This window comes from Athene noctua, chromosome 2 (genome assembly GCF_965140245.1).
Source record: "Athene noctua chromosome 2, bAthNoc1.hap1.1, whole genome shotgun sequence".
Lineage (NCBI taxonomy): Eukaryota > Metazoa > Chordata > Aves > Strigiformes > Strigidae > Athene > Athene noctua.
The window spans coordinates 163,585,472-163,601,063 of NC_134038.1; the positions used below are offsets into that span (position 1 = coordinate 163,585,472).

General features: G+C 40.6%; 2 protein-coding genes across 29 annotated transcripts in view; one reads left to right on the forward strand and one right to left on the reverse strand.

Annotated features, from left to right (window-relative positions):
- LRRFIP2 (LRR binding FLII interacting protein 2) overlaps positions 1 to 9,059 on the reverse strand; it is a 59,905-nt gene extending 50,846 nt beyond the window's left edge. For all 12 annotated transcript variants that reach the window (XM_074900941.1, XM_074900940.1, XM_074900938.1 and 9 more), the window contains exon 1: positions 8,825 to 9,059. The gene's annotated coding sequence lies outside the window, so the exon portion shown is untranslated. The remainder of the gene's footprint in view (positions 1 to 8,824) is intronic.
- A 453-nt stretch (positions 9,060 to 9,512) lies between these two features.
- LOC141958201 (golgin subfamily A member 4-like) overlaps positions 9,513 to 15,592 on the forward strand; it is a 39,782-nt gene continuing 33,702 nt past the window's right edge. For 12 of the 17 annotated variants that reach the window (XM_074900955.1, XM_074900974.1, XM_074900970.1 and 9 more), the window contains exons 1-3: positions 9,513 to 9,802; positions 11,895 to 11,974; positions 14,652 to 14,729. The gene's annotated coding sequence lies outside the window, so the exon portion shown is untranslated. Of the gene's footprint in view, positions 9,803 to 9,875; positions 10,011 to 11,894; positions 11,975 to 12,084; positions 12,132 to 13,975; positions 14,052 to 14,431; positions 14,454 to 14,651; positions 14,730 to 15,592 lie in introns of those variants that run through there. The other 5 variants (XM_074900963.1, XM_074900964.1, XM_074900959.1 and 2 more) reach the window with 5 other exon arrangements.

Sequence of the window (15,592 nt, forward strand, 5' to 3'; positions counted from 1 at the left end):
GAGAATAGAAAAGGTCTAGAAGGGAACTACTATTGACTATCCATTTGAAACTGAACTGGTGCAAGAACTATCTTTCAAACTGGATCAAACATTCAACAAGTCCTTACAATTTAATCAGAGGGGCAGCGGGGGGGAAAGAATGTGACGGGTATTTTTGTACAAGCAGTTTTGACTATTATTTTTAAACAGCTACCACAAAGCCAAAATATATTGGGGTACTTTCTGGTGCTCAAAGATACCAAGTAGCATCACAGCTCTTTTTTTTTTTTTTAGCTTCTATACTTCTTTCCCCCTCCATAACTTTATGCTGCTAGTCCTCTCTTTTCCTTACAGGCAGGAAGTCTGTTATTTTGCAGGTATTTTATTACTCTTTATATGTTTAGACAAGGGAAATAGAATATTTCCTAATGAAAGAAAAAAAAACAAAGACTTGAAACTAGATGTCCAACCTTCTTAAAAGCTCCCACATAGGACAGATACAACTCTGCGATAATATTATTCCATTCCTGTTGCTATTCTGAGACCAAAACCAAACATACTCAATACTGCAGGTGCACAACTACTCCTTAAAGGAGAACTTGCAGAGTTTGAGGATGAGTAGCAGAGGAATAAAACCACAGCATCTGAAGGGGCCAAGAAAGATGCAGTTCTGTCATCCAATAATAAACACACTACTGATGGGGAAGCGAGGACGCAAGTACCCCCCTGGATTCCATCCATTCCTCCACAGGCTGCTCATTCATTTTGCAGTGCAGTGTTTGGATAAAATACAGGCATTTGTGCCAACACACAGGACTCACCTGTCAGGGAGTGTTTTTAACCATCTGCATGTGGCTCATGGTTCAATATACTTGTTACTCCCCCACAACATGATTTTTTCGGTTGTTGTTTGTTTTGGCTTTAATTCTGGTGTTAGGCATCAGCACACTTTCCAGAAGAAATACAAGATTCCAGCCTCGCTCTTTAAGGGAAACTGAGGTAAGGCCTGGGACACGTATTGCCACTGTTAATACATGTGGTAAGAGTCTGTCTTTTTAGTCTTAAAAACAAGCAAGCAAACTTACATTTTGTACTCAGATGAATTTAGATATATACATGCAGAAAGCAGTCTGGAGATCTCTGGGGCAAAGGTTTAAGCTCAGAGCTACAGGTTGCTGCCCACATTCAGAAGAAATGTCTCCAAAAACCAGCATCTTTTTTCAGTAATTCCTGTTGACTGACTTCAAATAAGAAAAGCAGATAGGGCCCAAAGTAAAAGTTGCATCAACATAAAATAATAATCCCCTACTGCAGCAGGTTTTCACAAGGTTATATATTAGCCAAAAAAAACAAAAAAAAAAAGGAAAATCAAAAAAGTTATGTTATTACAATAGATCAGTTCATGCAACCAACAGAACTCAAGCCTATCTACTAAAAAAGGTCACTAAGCATGAAGTGAAATCCTCTTAATTTATATTTCTTAACTAAATATTTACAACATAAGTAAAAACTGCAGAATAACCGCACATATCATAGACTTGAACTGCACTTCTGGACATCCTTTAAACAACATACCACTTATAATAGACAACTAACTGTTAATTCAGGGAGATTCCCTCCATGGGCAAACTGATTTGAGGAACTGAATGTAATAGGTTATACAGCTATTTTTAGTATAACTGCGTTCAGACTAACAATAAGTACTAATGTATATACATAGTGAATTTTTTTAAAAATTAGATGCTGATGTTTCAAATGAGCAAAAGGTGCTTCATCTCAGTCTCACTGTAGCATAATTGTGCCAAAGTCACTGTGGAGGAAGGGAAGTGTGACATCTCTGACAGCCATCTGCCACACTTCTCACCCAGGATGAGCACAGAACTCCTGATTAAGCCCAAACCCAGAAAAGGAAGCAAGGACAGACTACCTAGAAGGTATACAGAGACGTTGCCTTTGCCTACAAGGAGGAGTTAGGAAAGCTAAAGTTCAGCTGAAGTCAAAACTAGCAGAAGCTGGTAAAAACAAAAAGAAAGGCTACTATAAGGACATTGAGAACAAAAGAAAGACTAAGAAAACTACAGGGCCATTGCTTAGCGAGGCAGGGGATACAGTGGGAGGTGTTTGCAAGGCTCATCCTTGGCATAATGGTCCAGATAACAACAAATGTGAAGATAGGAATTTTTGTGATTCAAATATGCAAAATTGTCTGACAGGATATCTGCCCAAAACCGGCCATGTTGAAGACCAAGAAGATAATCAGATTACATTAGAAACACAAAGAAATGTCTGAAATAAAGGAGTCCTCTTGAAAAGAAGCATAAAAAAAAAAAAGTCTGTATCAGTGGGAGAGTCCTTGGAGAAGAAACAGCATCAGTCAAAACCCTGTTTGACACTGTCAGAAGTCTCCACACTGACAGCACCATCTTATCTGCCCAGGCCAGAGAGCACAGCATCCCTCTTGGAGGGTGCAAGGTCCTGCACTCCAGCTAGCAGGTGGTCAGTGCAAGGTGCAGCAAGGGAGAACTCCCACCTCAGATGCATGAAGGCAAGCTTGTGAGGTGCACTCTGGCACGTGTGTTAGGGCGTTGTAGGGAACAGCATAGGGTACACACAAATCTAGGAGCATCCACACCTCCAACAGGAATCACGTGCAAATAAGGGACCCTGGAGTTGAAGAACAGAGAGTAGTAAAACACTGGCCTAGAGAGGGTGTGAAATGTCCAGCCTGAAGATACTCGAAATTTGACTGGACAAACCTGCTCTAATTGACCACACTTTGGGCAAGGGGTGACCTCCAGCAGTTCCTTCCAAAATAAAAGATTACATGATTCCATAGTTACTATGGCTGCCAGCTTTGAAACTAAAACTCAATATAAGTTTTCTTTAGTGAGATGTTCTAATATTCCTTCAAGGGTCTTGTCACAATTTCTCCCATTCTGTGTGATTTTTGAGGTGATGAATGTCAAAGTATTTCATGTTTTGTTATACAGTTCTGTACTAAAGAGATCTAGTTCTATTACTAATAGATACATTAGCCTAATGTTAAATGTATCATGATGTTACTTCTCAGAAAAATATAAGGTGCCAAATATTTCATATGCATGCAGAAGTATTTCTTAGGTGCTTCACTTCTAACCTGCTAATTACAGGAAAAATTATTGTACTGCATGTTATAAAGAATTTAACATATGCTGGAACATTAGAATTTTCACAGAAAATAAGCAAAGAGAACCCCAAAACAAATCACAACTACACAAAAACCAGTTTGTTACATTGGCCTTCCTAAACTAGAAAAGGTAATAAAAGGTAAGTACATTATAATCTGCTGCATTTATAGTTCAGAATTACTGAGTCACATCTATTACATGCTTACTTTACACTATACACTGGGTTACTTGCTATATTACATGACTAAGGGACGTTCTGTTGTATTTAATTCCAAAAACCTGAAGTCCCCAAACCAACCAGAAGACCTGTGAGGAGCTCCCTCAAGTTTCCCCTCTCATTTGTCTTTACTGCTGGCATATATAAATTTTATCTCTTCCCTAAGTCTTTGCTGTCTACTCTTCTTCCTATTACCTCCTGACTAAAGGTTCTCTTTGTTTTTCCCTTCCTAGAAAAAAAAAGAGCAACCCGTCTTACGTAAAACAGAAGCTACACCACAATTTAAGGCCCTATCACTCACCACCTTCAATGGCACCACCTGTTTTGATGCCAGTGTATTTGGCATCACATACACGCAAGGCATTCAGATACTACAGTGTGAACAGGCTATAAATAGATTGAAACTCTCCTTTTCTCTTTCAAGACCACAAGATAATTAAAATTCACCTGTGTAGAAACAATCTCTGTATATTTGATCCAACAAAAGAAAAGCACAGCCCTGCTCTAGAGCCACTGGCTGTTAGAACCAGCCTCACAGTTTCCCAATTAATACTGGAATAAAAGCCAGTAGCCCTGAACTTTAAGGCCAAAGCCATAAACGTGGCAGTTTGTATCTTTAAAGAAGTAAATTATTTTCATCCTGGGACCGAGTTGCATCTTTTGTCCATAACATCCGAAGTTTCTTTCGGTTTCAGTTGTCCACGTGCAAAGGTAGCATTTTTATCTGCTACAGACATCTAAAAATCTGAATCGAGCAGACCATAAAGGAGGTTCTACAGAATACTGCAATAGCACCAACTGCCCCTGCTGTTGGAAATTATCTTGGACATGTGATATGATAAACACTGCTGGTAAGTTGTTTAGTATAAAATATCATCTGAATGTAATTTCACAATATTAGAGTATATAAATACCTAGGTTCATTACAGAATTTTCTCTCTTAACAAACAAGACATAGCACTAAGCATTTTCTCAATAACACCCAAAGGTCTTATAAAACACATAGTAGTAGCCTGTGTGATCAACTTCAGTTATAAGTTGATTCAATTTAAATTAGTGGCTAAACTCTTTGATTTCATAAGAACAAAAAGGCAATGAAGCCAGTGGGAGAGGGGAATAGTAACACAGAGGAAGGGTAGAATTTCTTGAAATCAGGCTAAAAACCTAAAAGAATCCAAATGAAAATTACTTGGATGAATAATATTAGAAACATATTAATAAATAAGGAGGATGAATGTAAGAAGCAGAAAAAACCCCAAACATTCCTCACCAGCAAATCTCACTAATCACAGGTTGCTAATAAATCACAAACAGTTGTAACCCATTTTGATTTCTGACAGTTCCACAAATGTTAAGTATTCTCATGAAATATACTAAAGAGAGCAAAAGCTTTTTCAAATACCTAACTAAAAAGAAAGATCCAAGAAGCAGGAGTGCTATGCAATGATGACGGAGTTGAAATTAAAGAATCTAAATATACTTCCTAAGCTAACAGAACACTTGCTCTTTACTTCAACAAATGAATACTGCTGATGAGTGAAGGTATGGAAGCTACCATAATTAAAGCAAAGTTCTAAAAGTTAATGTGCTCAGAACAGTGGAAAACCCAACCCAGCAATTTTAAAGAACTGTCTCATGAAACTGCAGCTCTAACAACATAAAGCTACAAACAAGCCAGAGGTATTATTTACTGCAAAACAGCAGAAGTACCATTTGTATTTGAGAAGAAACAGAAAAAATATCCCATTAGAAATCACAATCTTATTTCCTTAATGTTCAGTGCTTTGTCAAAGCAAACTCTAAAGGAGACACAGAATTAGTAGTCCATGGGCCCAAAAGCACCGGAGAAAGGAGAGGAGCTGCACAATCACAGGGGGACTATGACCCAATAAAGGAGCATGCAGAGAGCAAGAGAGGGAAATAAACAAGGTTTTAATGCTGTAGTTTCAAGGATTCATTTAGAATTTTCATTCAGAATAACCTTGTTCAGAAGAAGATTAACTGAAAACAGAGTTATTGCAAAAAAAGAGCTCCTAATATAAGCAAAAGAGCCTAATGCTAAAGGGAAAAAGCAAAGACTGAGAAAAGCATGTAATTACTGTCTGCCAAAAGATTACAGTGCTTACCACTGTTATCCCAGTTCATGAAAAGTGGTTCCATTTTAAAAAAAACCTGTTCATCTCTAATCATGGCCCACTTCAGAAACCACTGGCACAAAGTTTCTGCTCTGAGTGGACAAGCTCATGTCAGCTTCTTCAGGAAAAACGTTGCTCTTTGGAAAGCTGACAGTTAATCCAGTGCAAAGTGACAACTGCACAATTTACCCCTTTAATGCAGCATATTCGCAATTTATTTGCCATTTTAAAATCTGATAAATACAACTTCTTATGATTTCACAGTGTTTAGCAACAGAATGGCAATGGCAATTCCTCAGAGGAAGTTGAAACCCTCAGTTTGTTGGTGTTATTAAGCTGTAGATGAAGAGAAAGTCACCAGTTAAGACAATCAAAAAGCCATTACGCAGTCTGCAAAACCTTTCCCCAATGGAGCCATGAAGTGTAACCATGCCTGGCTAGTGTTGGTAAACTCCAGACTCACCAGCCTGTATTTAGTGACCTTCCTCAGTCTTCGCAAATTACCAAAACACCAAGACAACATCATGCAATGATGCAACTTCAAGCAAACTCATATTAAGTATGAGTTCTCTGCCAGTCAGTTCCTAACAGCTGCACTTGGAGATACCATTACTCCACAAACCGAAACATTACATACAGGATATTCTAGTCGGTGACAAAAAGCATCTGCAAAGCTCCTGTAATAGTCACTCACCAGAGGAACTCTCAGGGCACAATGTGAAGCATATGTGGGTTTCAGAGAAGAAGTGTAACACAGTTGTACTTCTCTAGAATCAGTGCTACCATAAATGCTGAAGATCCAGGAACAAACTAAGAAATCAAATGGGATTTTAAAATATGAGGAAATGACAGTACTATAATGAGCACCATGAAAAATGATGGGAATGCGTAATAAAAAACAAATTCACAAGGATCTTCCATAAGTGCTTATTCTAAAATGGAACAACCATAATTTTTACACTGTCAGCTTTTCCAAAATGAGTATCCTTTCTGCCATTCTGCAAAAGAATGATTCATTACTCATTGAAAAAACAAAACAAAACACTGCTACTATATTGATGCTCTGTTTTTTTAATGAAACAAACAGAGCGCCCCATGGTAACAACCCACATTCAGTAATGAGCTGCAACTATTTAAGATATTTTTCCATTACTAATTTAATACACTCCTACACTCTTTTCTACTACTGCTACAGTTACAGTAGAATGAATAAAAGCTACTGAAGCAAGCAGGACAAATTCTTGGGTAACCCTTAGAGCTTTCTCCACCTGCTGTTGCTTCAATCAGCTGACATCACTCCTGCTGACCAGCTCCTGCTGTGGTAGCAGGCTGGTAGGCTTCAAACACTTGTTCCCACCTGGCCCTTTGGAAGATGCCCCTTCACCTCTTCTTTTGGAGCAGTACTAACTCTGCATGACTAATAGAAAATAAAAAAAGAACCCACACTTCACAAGCAGATAGCACTATTTACACAAACTATTTTCAAGAACACGTAATGCATAAACACAAACTGTCCATTACATGCATTTGTGTGTTACCTAGTTTCCCGATATTCAAGATAGTATGTTTAGATTACTTTCCCAGAAGGCATCTCTAATAATTTTTTGTAACCCTACTGGACTCTGCTAACCCATAACCACCACTACACACCTTCACACCATGATCAAACACAGAGTATCAAACAAAAACATCATTATCAAATCTGTTCCTGGTTTCTAATCCTCTGCTGGCATTATATACCAGAAGTATTCAATTATATAAAATACTAGTTTAGGCTTTTTGGGTATATAAACATGGCAACTTATGCACTATCCAAAAGTCTAGAATGTAACATGTTTTACAGACCCCCCCACTACTTGGAGTCCAATTTAAACAGCACTTTCTAAAAGTTCACGTGTGTTGAAGAACTATGCCATCTACGGAGACAGCAAGTCATTAAAAAAGAAAAAATAAACTCCTTTGGAGTCAGTTCTCAAGAAGTACTGATGTTTAGGGAAACAAGCTTACATCTGACACGTTTCACACAACTGTCTTCTATTCACAAGTTCTCAGCTACAGCCAGGAATTCAGTTCAGGTAAGACTGACTTGACTCTCTAAGGTAAACATCTCCAAACACAAGTCACACAAAACAATGGAAAAAGCATGTCATGTACGTCAAACTATTTTGTACTGCTACAGCACCTTTCATCTCTTCTTACATCATCACTAAGCAATTATATTAAGCAAGGAAGCCTATGTACATTAAGATGGTAACTGTTTCTGTTATTTAATTACATCACTTTACAGTCAAGACACAATGAATGTTTAAAGCACACACCAGACAAGCGTCTGTGTAATCTTACAGGAAATCTGTAACAAAAAACCCCACATATCTCCAAAGATGTTCGATGCTAACAGTGACAACATTTTAAAGGGATGAAATTGATCGTAGACCTTCCTCATTTCAAGCCAAAAATGTCTGTAAGTCTCTCCAAAATAAGGGAGGCACTGAGTAAGATCATACAAATCTAACATAGCACAACTTCATCTACAAAACGCTTTTAGTATCAGTGAAATACGTAACACTGCCCTTCAAAGTACCATGCTAAGATTCAAACTAGAAATCGCTTAGAACACACGGTGCAGATCACAGTCCTGAGCTGCTTTTGGGCTCCTTCCAAATTCATGAATGTGTCCATCTCTCTTAACATCATCAACTGTCTCTTTGCGATCACAGCAGCAGGGCATACTACGAATAAATAAACAAACGTGCTAGAAATAAATAAGTGACCGAATAAGCGTCAGAAGGCCTGTGCTGAGCCCTCCCGTAACTCTACCGAGGGAGCACGCCCTGCTCCGGGGAGCAGTGGAGCTGTGGCAACGTGCTTCGAGGAAGTGCGAAAAAGAAAGGCACTGAAATAACACACAGCTGTGATTTGAGGACATTTTCCTTTCTCTCTTCCTCCCTCTTCTTCCGCTGTTCCCACTCAGGACCCAGGCGTGAACGGCACCTTCCCGCAGGCCTGCGGGCCGCGGGTGAGGGATCGAGCCCGGCGTGCGGGCCCGAAAGAGCTGGGGCAGTCCCGGATGCCCCTTGCCCGCCCGCATCAGGTCTGACAGCGGCCAAAACGCAGGAGCCGCACACCACCGCCCCAAGCTGCCGCCCTCAGTTTCTGTTCACCTACCTGACGAGTGAGCCCCGGCTGAGCCCTCCCCGCTGCTCTAAACCCGAAGAACCGGGTTCCCACCCTGCTTCCCCGCCCCGTCCGGGTTTGTATGCCTGACACCCTTCCCCCCCCCTCCCCTGCCCTCACCCTCTTCTCGCCCGGGCCCCAACCAGCCTTACCTGCGGGCCAGCCTGCTGCAGCACCCCAACGCCTTAACAGGGAAGGGGAGTTGTTTCACTCTCCCCTCCCCTTCCAGGGGTGCGAGGGGTTCGCGGATCCCGGCGTCGCCTCAGGCTCCTGCCTTCCCTCACTCCCCAACGCCCAGAGTCCAAGGAACGGAGGCAGAAGCCGCCCCAGGGCGAGCGCGGGTGCCCGCAGGGCACGCACCCTCCAGGAGCCGCGGCAAGGAAGCTGCTACCTCACCCCACCCTTTCTTCCCCCCCTCACCTCCCGCCCCTTCCCCGTGCGGGGCCGCAGAAACCGGAGCTTTAGGCAAAAACGAGCCGCACCGCTCCAGGCCGCCGCCGCCCTCGCCCTCACCCTCCTCCTCCTCCTCCCCGCCCCGCGCTCTTGCCTCCTCCCCTTCAACACAGGCACAACGAGAACCCGGGTAGGAAACTGCGGTTAATTTCAAACCGCCCGCAAGGCCCCGCGGAAGAGGAAGGAGAAGGAGGAGGAGGAGGGCCGGCGGGGAGGGGAGGGAAGGCAGCCGGCAACCGCCGCCGGCGCGGCGCAGGACCCGCGCTACCCCCCGCCCCAGCCCCTCGCCCAGGCCGGCGACCCGGACCGCGCATGCGCCGCTCCCGCCGCCGAGGAAGGGGCGCGAGGGCGATGCGCATGCGCGGGGCGGGCGGGCGCTGCCGGGGAACACCCCGCTCCCCTCGGGCCCGCCGGCGGGGTCCCGGCCGCTCCGCCGGGGGGTGTCCCGGTCCGGGGGGGCCTTTCGGCTGCGGGAAGGCGAGGCAACGCTCAGTGCCCCACGTTAAGCGCTCGGCTGGAGGAGCAGCGCTCTCCCGCCGAGTCCCCTCTCCCCAGCAGGCAGCGAAGGGAGGGGGGTCGTGCCCTGCGGTGAGGAGGGCTGCGGCGCTCCGTTCTCCGCCTCAGGCCCCCCCTTCTCACCGGGCGGCCCGGCTGCCTCACTGCTGTGGTGGGGAGAGGTAGGTCAGCGAACTTCTCCTTAGGGTTGGCTTTTCGGCTTTAGGTGGGGTTTTGGTTTTAGCGAGTGGTGCCCCCCAGGTACGGCCCAGCCAAAGCCCCGGCAGGCCGCAGCCCTAAAACGGCGGCGCGACCCGCTGGCTTCAGCCTCAGCCGGACCCTCGGACACCGCCGCGCTCGTCCTGCGCCCTGCTGCCACCCTTTTCCCAGGTGATCCAGGAGATTGCAGTGGGTGGGTGCCAGGCAGGGTTTATGGGTAAAAATTCTCTGCCGGCATTTACACCTTATCTTATACTGGCCCAAACGTGACTGTACTTACGCACTATCAAAATTTAAATATGAGCAAGAATCGGAGTCCCTAGCGATACCGTACAGAAAAGAAAGAAGTTATCAAATATGTTCCAATTTATATCCAAAGAGCCAGTGAAAGTATCGATAAGACTGCTGTGAAATAGGCTTGGGATCAGATCTGTAGTCATTTGCTTTTTGACACCTCTGTCAGTAAGTGCAGGGTGTCTGTAAGAATATAGAGATGATCAGAGGTCTGGAGGAGATGGCGTTTCATATGTTAGAAATCACACGGGAATGAAAAAGCGCGGTTAAAATGGCAAGCCCAGTGGTAGGACTCGAGAACGTTCACCCGAGCCTTTAGCATAGGTCAAATCTCATCTTACTAAAATAAGCTCAAGTGGATGTGCATAAAGTAAAGAAAAAGGGACATGAAAGTGAATTAAATCCATTACAGTAGACATAAAACAACTTCCTTGAATTTCATTAGTATTTTATAACTGTCTGAGAAACCCTATACTGTCTCAATCTCTTTCCTCAGCTGACTGTACCACACAGTCTCACCATGCTTATTTTTAACATCCCATTAATTTCTGTAGTAATAGGTGATGATCTCACTGTGAGGAGATGAAGCAGAAAGTTTCTCGTGGAACATCAGTAGGAAAGCAATGGCTTAAAAACTACATTTTTATTTGAAGTTTATTCTTCCAGAAGGACCCACCTGCTGCTTTTCTGGGCTTTATGGAGAGTCTTCTTTAAAAACATCTCAGATCATTTTAGTTTGGTCTAGCTGGTGGGAGAAGTCTTTTGTTCCCTCTTGAGTGGAGGGTTTGTATGAAATCTTCTGAAATGTGGGCTCTCCTGAGTCTGTGTGGGATGATTCTCTGTTAGCATATTGCTATATAAAGGGGAAAAATGTTTTCAATCATTTGTACATTTTTCTCTGATGAAGTGTTACTATTTGCATGCGCTTGGTCTTTTGATATCATAGGCTGCGCATTTTTCTTTAATGATGCAGCAAAATGCATGTCTCCTTGAGAGCAGGCAGGCATTTTTGTGGCTTGAAAGAGCAATTGTTTACTTGGCTGAAAAGCGGTGCACAGTGCAGTGTATACACAGTGCCGTTACTACAGGCAGTGGTACAGGATGTCACAGTAACAATTCTGAGTTTAGCGTCATTAATGAGTAGTTAAAGAGTCAAGTTATATACAGTTTCTTTATAAACCTTTAATTAGAAGCCAGAAGATGAAACTTATGTTTGAACTTTTGCTGTGAAATGTCTGCAGTTACAAAATAGACATTTATTTATGAATCTGCCTTGAACAAATTCTTACTGAAGCTACTATAAGCTTGGTCTGGTAATAATGAGTTTCTGCTAAAAATAAGTGAAGGAAGTTAAGTATCACTGGATCTTCCTTTGAAAATATTTTTTTCTTCAGTGTTGTCTTTTTATGTAGTAGGTTAGTATAGATTCCTTGTCATGCATAATTGAACCTGCTGATTTACTCTCTGCTTCCCCTTTTCTCTGGAAATGTGTCTCTAAAACCGTTTTGCTCAGTTGATGCATTCCATGGGTGAAATCTTAGTTATTTCTAGAGCCATGGTCACCTGAGACAGTTCATCTTGGATGAATCTGTAAGTCAGTTGTATGGAATACTTGCAACAATGTCAACTTCCTGCTATTTGTATACAGTTTTAAAGAGATTTTGTCACTGAAACAACTTTGATGAGAGAAAAAGATGTTTTCTTGTGTAATGTTTGCTATTTGTGCAGTTTTTGAACATCTTTTTTTGTCCCCCTCTTTAGTGTTTCTAATCTTCCTGTGAAGCTTTTGTTTCATGATTATTACAGCTTCTGGTTAAGAATGTAATAGTGATGGCACACAGGTAGGATCATAGTCTAACTTAATATCTGATGTTATTCCATGTATTTTCCCTTCTGTGTCCTTGTGTCCTCCCTATTCTTTCTCTCTCCCCCCCCCCCCCCCCCCATATAGGGTTTGGAGAACTATGGCAATCAGAACATTTCTACTGTAAGTTAAAGGTAAAAGTTACATAAACAAACACAGGGCAGTTTATAATTCAGTTACTAGAGTAGCAGAATATATTTTTAGCTAGTGGAAAACTAAATGGATAGAGCAAAAGTATGAGTAATCCTTTGGTAAACTCAAAAGATCTTTAAAATGGTTCAATACCAGCTCTGCTGAAGCGCTTGGTATTCAAGGTAATGTTGATTTTCAGTTACATTCAAAGCAATAAGCAAAGGGTTGCATGAATTAAATGTAAATGATGGAAAACAGTTTAAGACTTTAAAGAGAATATTTGAAATAATTATAAGCCAGAATGTGTGCAGATTGTATGCCAAACATAATCACAGAATTCTGTATTTACATCTTTTGTAGTATTCATTGGAGTACTGAGAGACTATTACCAGGCTTCCTCTGTAAGGTTTTTGCATACATATGACATTTACCAAGTAGTGGAAAAAAACAAGCCTTCAGAACTGCTGGCTGTTTCCTGTGGGGATATGCACATTTCACAGCTGTTCTTGTAGGGGTTAATTATAGACTAGAAGGTTTCTGGTAATTCTGGGTAACTACAGAATCAGTGAGATTTAGTTATTCCCTTTCCCTCATTTACTTTTACCAGTGCAAAAAGCTAAAGGGCACAGTAGGAATTATGCATATACAACGCATTGTAATGGGGATTAGCACCCTTGGTGCTCTCCAGCAGTAGAATTGCACAAATTCTCTGGTTCAGATCCATTGCATCCTCAGCAGGGAAAGGGTTAGACTGTCTGTTGAATAGCTGTGGGTAGGCCTAACTGAAAAATTTGTATTCCGGTGTTCTTCAAGAAATCTAGATCTCCAAAGTAAAAGAAATCTTTTGTAGAAAACATCTGTTTTAACACAGGCTTGTTAATTGACCAAACAATTGAAAACAGAATGTTCCCCACTTACAAGCTTTTTATTTTCACTATTTTGGTTGTTATTTCCTTTGGTTTTGTTTTATTTTTTAAAGTCTCTTAGAAATAAGGAAAGCACTAGAATATTGTGGTTTATGTTTAGAATGTGTTTATAGGAAGATTTTTTTAATTGGTATGAATTAGGATCCACTTTTATACAGTAAAATTTTTAGCACTAGAGTGCTCTGAACAGTGTCCAAAGATCACCTTGTTAAATAATGACTAAGGGGAAGATACTAGCATTATTTTGATTGATTCCATTTAGATGTAAATAAATGATGAAGTATCTTAACAAGGTTTGTGGGCTGAGAGTTTGTGAGAAACTTTTTTTAAAGAAAGTGAGGTTATATTCTGAAAAAAATATTTAAAAATTAAAATTTTACTTTAAAATTTGAAGATGTTTATTTAATTCATAGCAGTATATTTAATTTTCATATAGAGCTTTTCATTATTATTCCATTTTGAAACAACTAGAGATCCAAGAATTGTCATCCTTACAGACCTTATAGATATACTTATAAATTTCTGTATGTTCTGTTTGATATATAAAGAAATACTGACAACTTCCTATGCTAAATATCATTCTTGAAAAAAATCTGAAGTCGTGATCTATTCTTTGTGTGTGTTATATACCCCAAAAGAGGGGGTATAAATGCTAGGTGATTTTACTCATGACACACAAGCCACATAGAGGAAATCCCCTCACTCTTACACAGTGGTGTTACATTTGCAAAACTAATGAGCAGTGTCTATATTAAGCATTAAGTGAGTAAACACATGGATCACATGGATCTTTTAGTATGTACTGACATGTTTTTCTTAGTCACTTTTCTGACAGCCATTATATTTTTAAATGTAGAAATGTCATTAGAATTTAAAGTTAAATATGACTTTAGATTTTATAACACCCTAAAATCTAATAGGCATTTACCAGAACTCTCCTGTGCCTGATATGCCCACAACCCAAATGATCTTCACCTACTACAGTGTTCCCGCCAGGTACGCAGAGGTGAACAAATTATTAATGTAACGAAGACATATCTACTATGATTTTTTGTCTTTTTTAAAAATGTAATAAAAATTAAACTTTTTATTTTTGCTTCCTACCTGAAGGAACCCCTCCTTTACCATTCTCTTCAAAATCTCAAGTGCACACATTCTCCATATAACAAAAATAGCTTTCGCTGAGCCTTCATCTCATTTTCTCCAGCAGCAAAGCTGACCCTCTGTCTAATGTATTTAAAACCCAACAAAATGGAATAACTGAAAGCCAAACTGAGAGAGATTCTGCTTCTCCATCAGTACTGAGCCTGTATGCTGCATGCTGCTGCTCACTGCTTCAGTGCACTTCTCTGTTGGTGTATGTCTGACATTACCTTCAAGTACTGATGGAAATTAAAGGTGAATGTTTTCCTTCGTACAAGTACTGTTAAACTGGAGAAGTAAAAGGACTCTGGAATTTAAATGCCAGGCTCTGAACTGCAGTTTAATTTAGAGATTGTGAAATCTGTATAGTGTTCACAGAAGCCACTCATGGTAACTTTGTATCTTCTTGGTAGATTTATTCACCATCCCTTCTGGACCATTTTTTTTTTACAGCTCCTGAGCTTACACTACCACTTCAGTCAATGGCTGCTATGGATGCTCAGCACTCCTGAAAGAAACAGCCCATTCAAAGTAAGCAGATTGAGTCTAATATTTCCATTTACTGAACTGAACATTAGAAGACTGGGAATTAAGTAATATTTGTCTATAAGGTACATGCACCCAAGATCTAGAGCAAAACCGGCTTTGCCAGGTTGCAATTAGAGCAGATAATAGCTCTAGTGCTTGAAATTTTAGGACTGTCATACTATACAATTTTTTTGGTTGTTTTTAAAGAGGTAAGTTCCTATTGTTAACATTTTAGAGAAATGCTCTGCTAATGGAATTCAAGCACTAGAAAACAACAAGGAAGAAGAAAAACGTGAAAAGTTCACAGAAATGTTCGTAATAATTCATTTAAATTAACTACAGTTTAAACCATTGAAAAGGGGATATATAGTTCAAAAATATTTAAACAAATTAAATAAAATTGATAATATTCCTTTAAATGTACATTGCATTTTAGAGCTTGGACATAGGATTTCTTAGATTTTGTAGCAAAATTATCTCTACATGTACTTCATATGGAGTCTTCTGAGGGTTATGACAGCTCAACCTTTGTGACCTAGGAGTAAAAAGCAAGTATTTATGTTTCTGTATGTGCAGATCTGATCTAAAAAAACTTGAACATTGTAGAATTCTGTATTTCATATGTGAACTAGAAAAGATTATTTGCAATTTCACAGGTTTTGTTTTGCCTTTTCAGGGGTTTTTAAGACAATCATGCAAATAATCGTGATTGTTAAGGGATGTCCTAAATTTCACCTATGCACGATACCTGTGCAACTCTGTGAGACTTCTTGAATTATATTAGCAAAAGTCAAACTGATTGAAACAGAGCAAACAGAGCTATAGATGATGTAAGAGAAAGAATCTGTCTTCTACTGTTTCTAGGC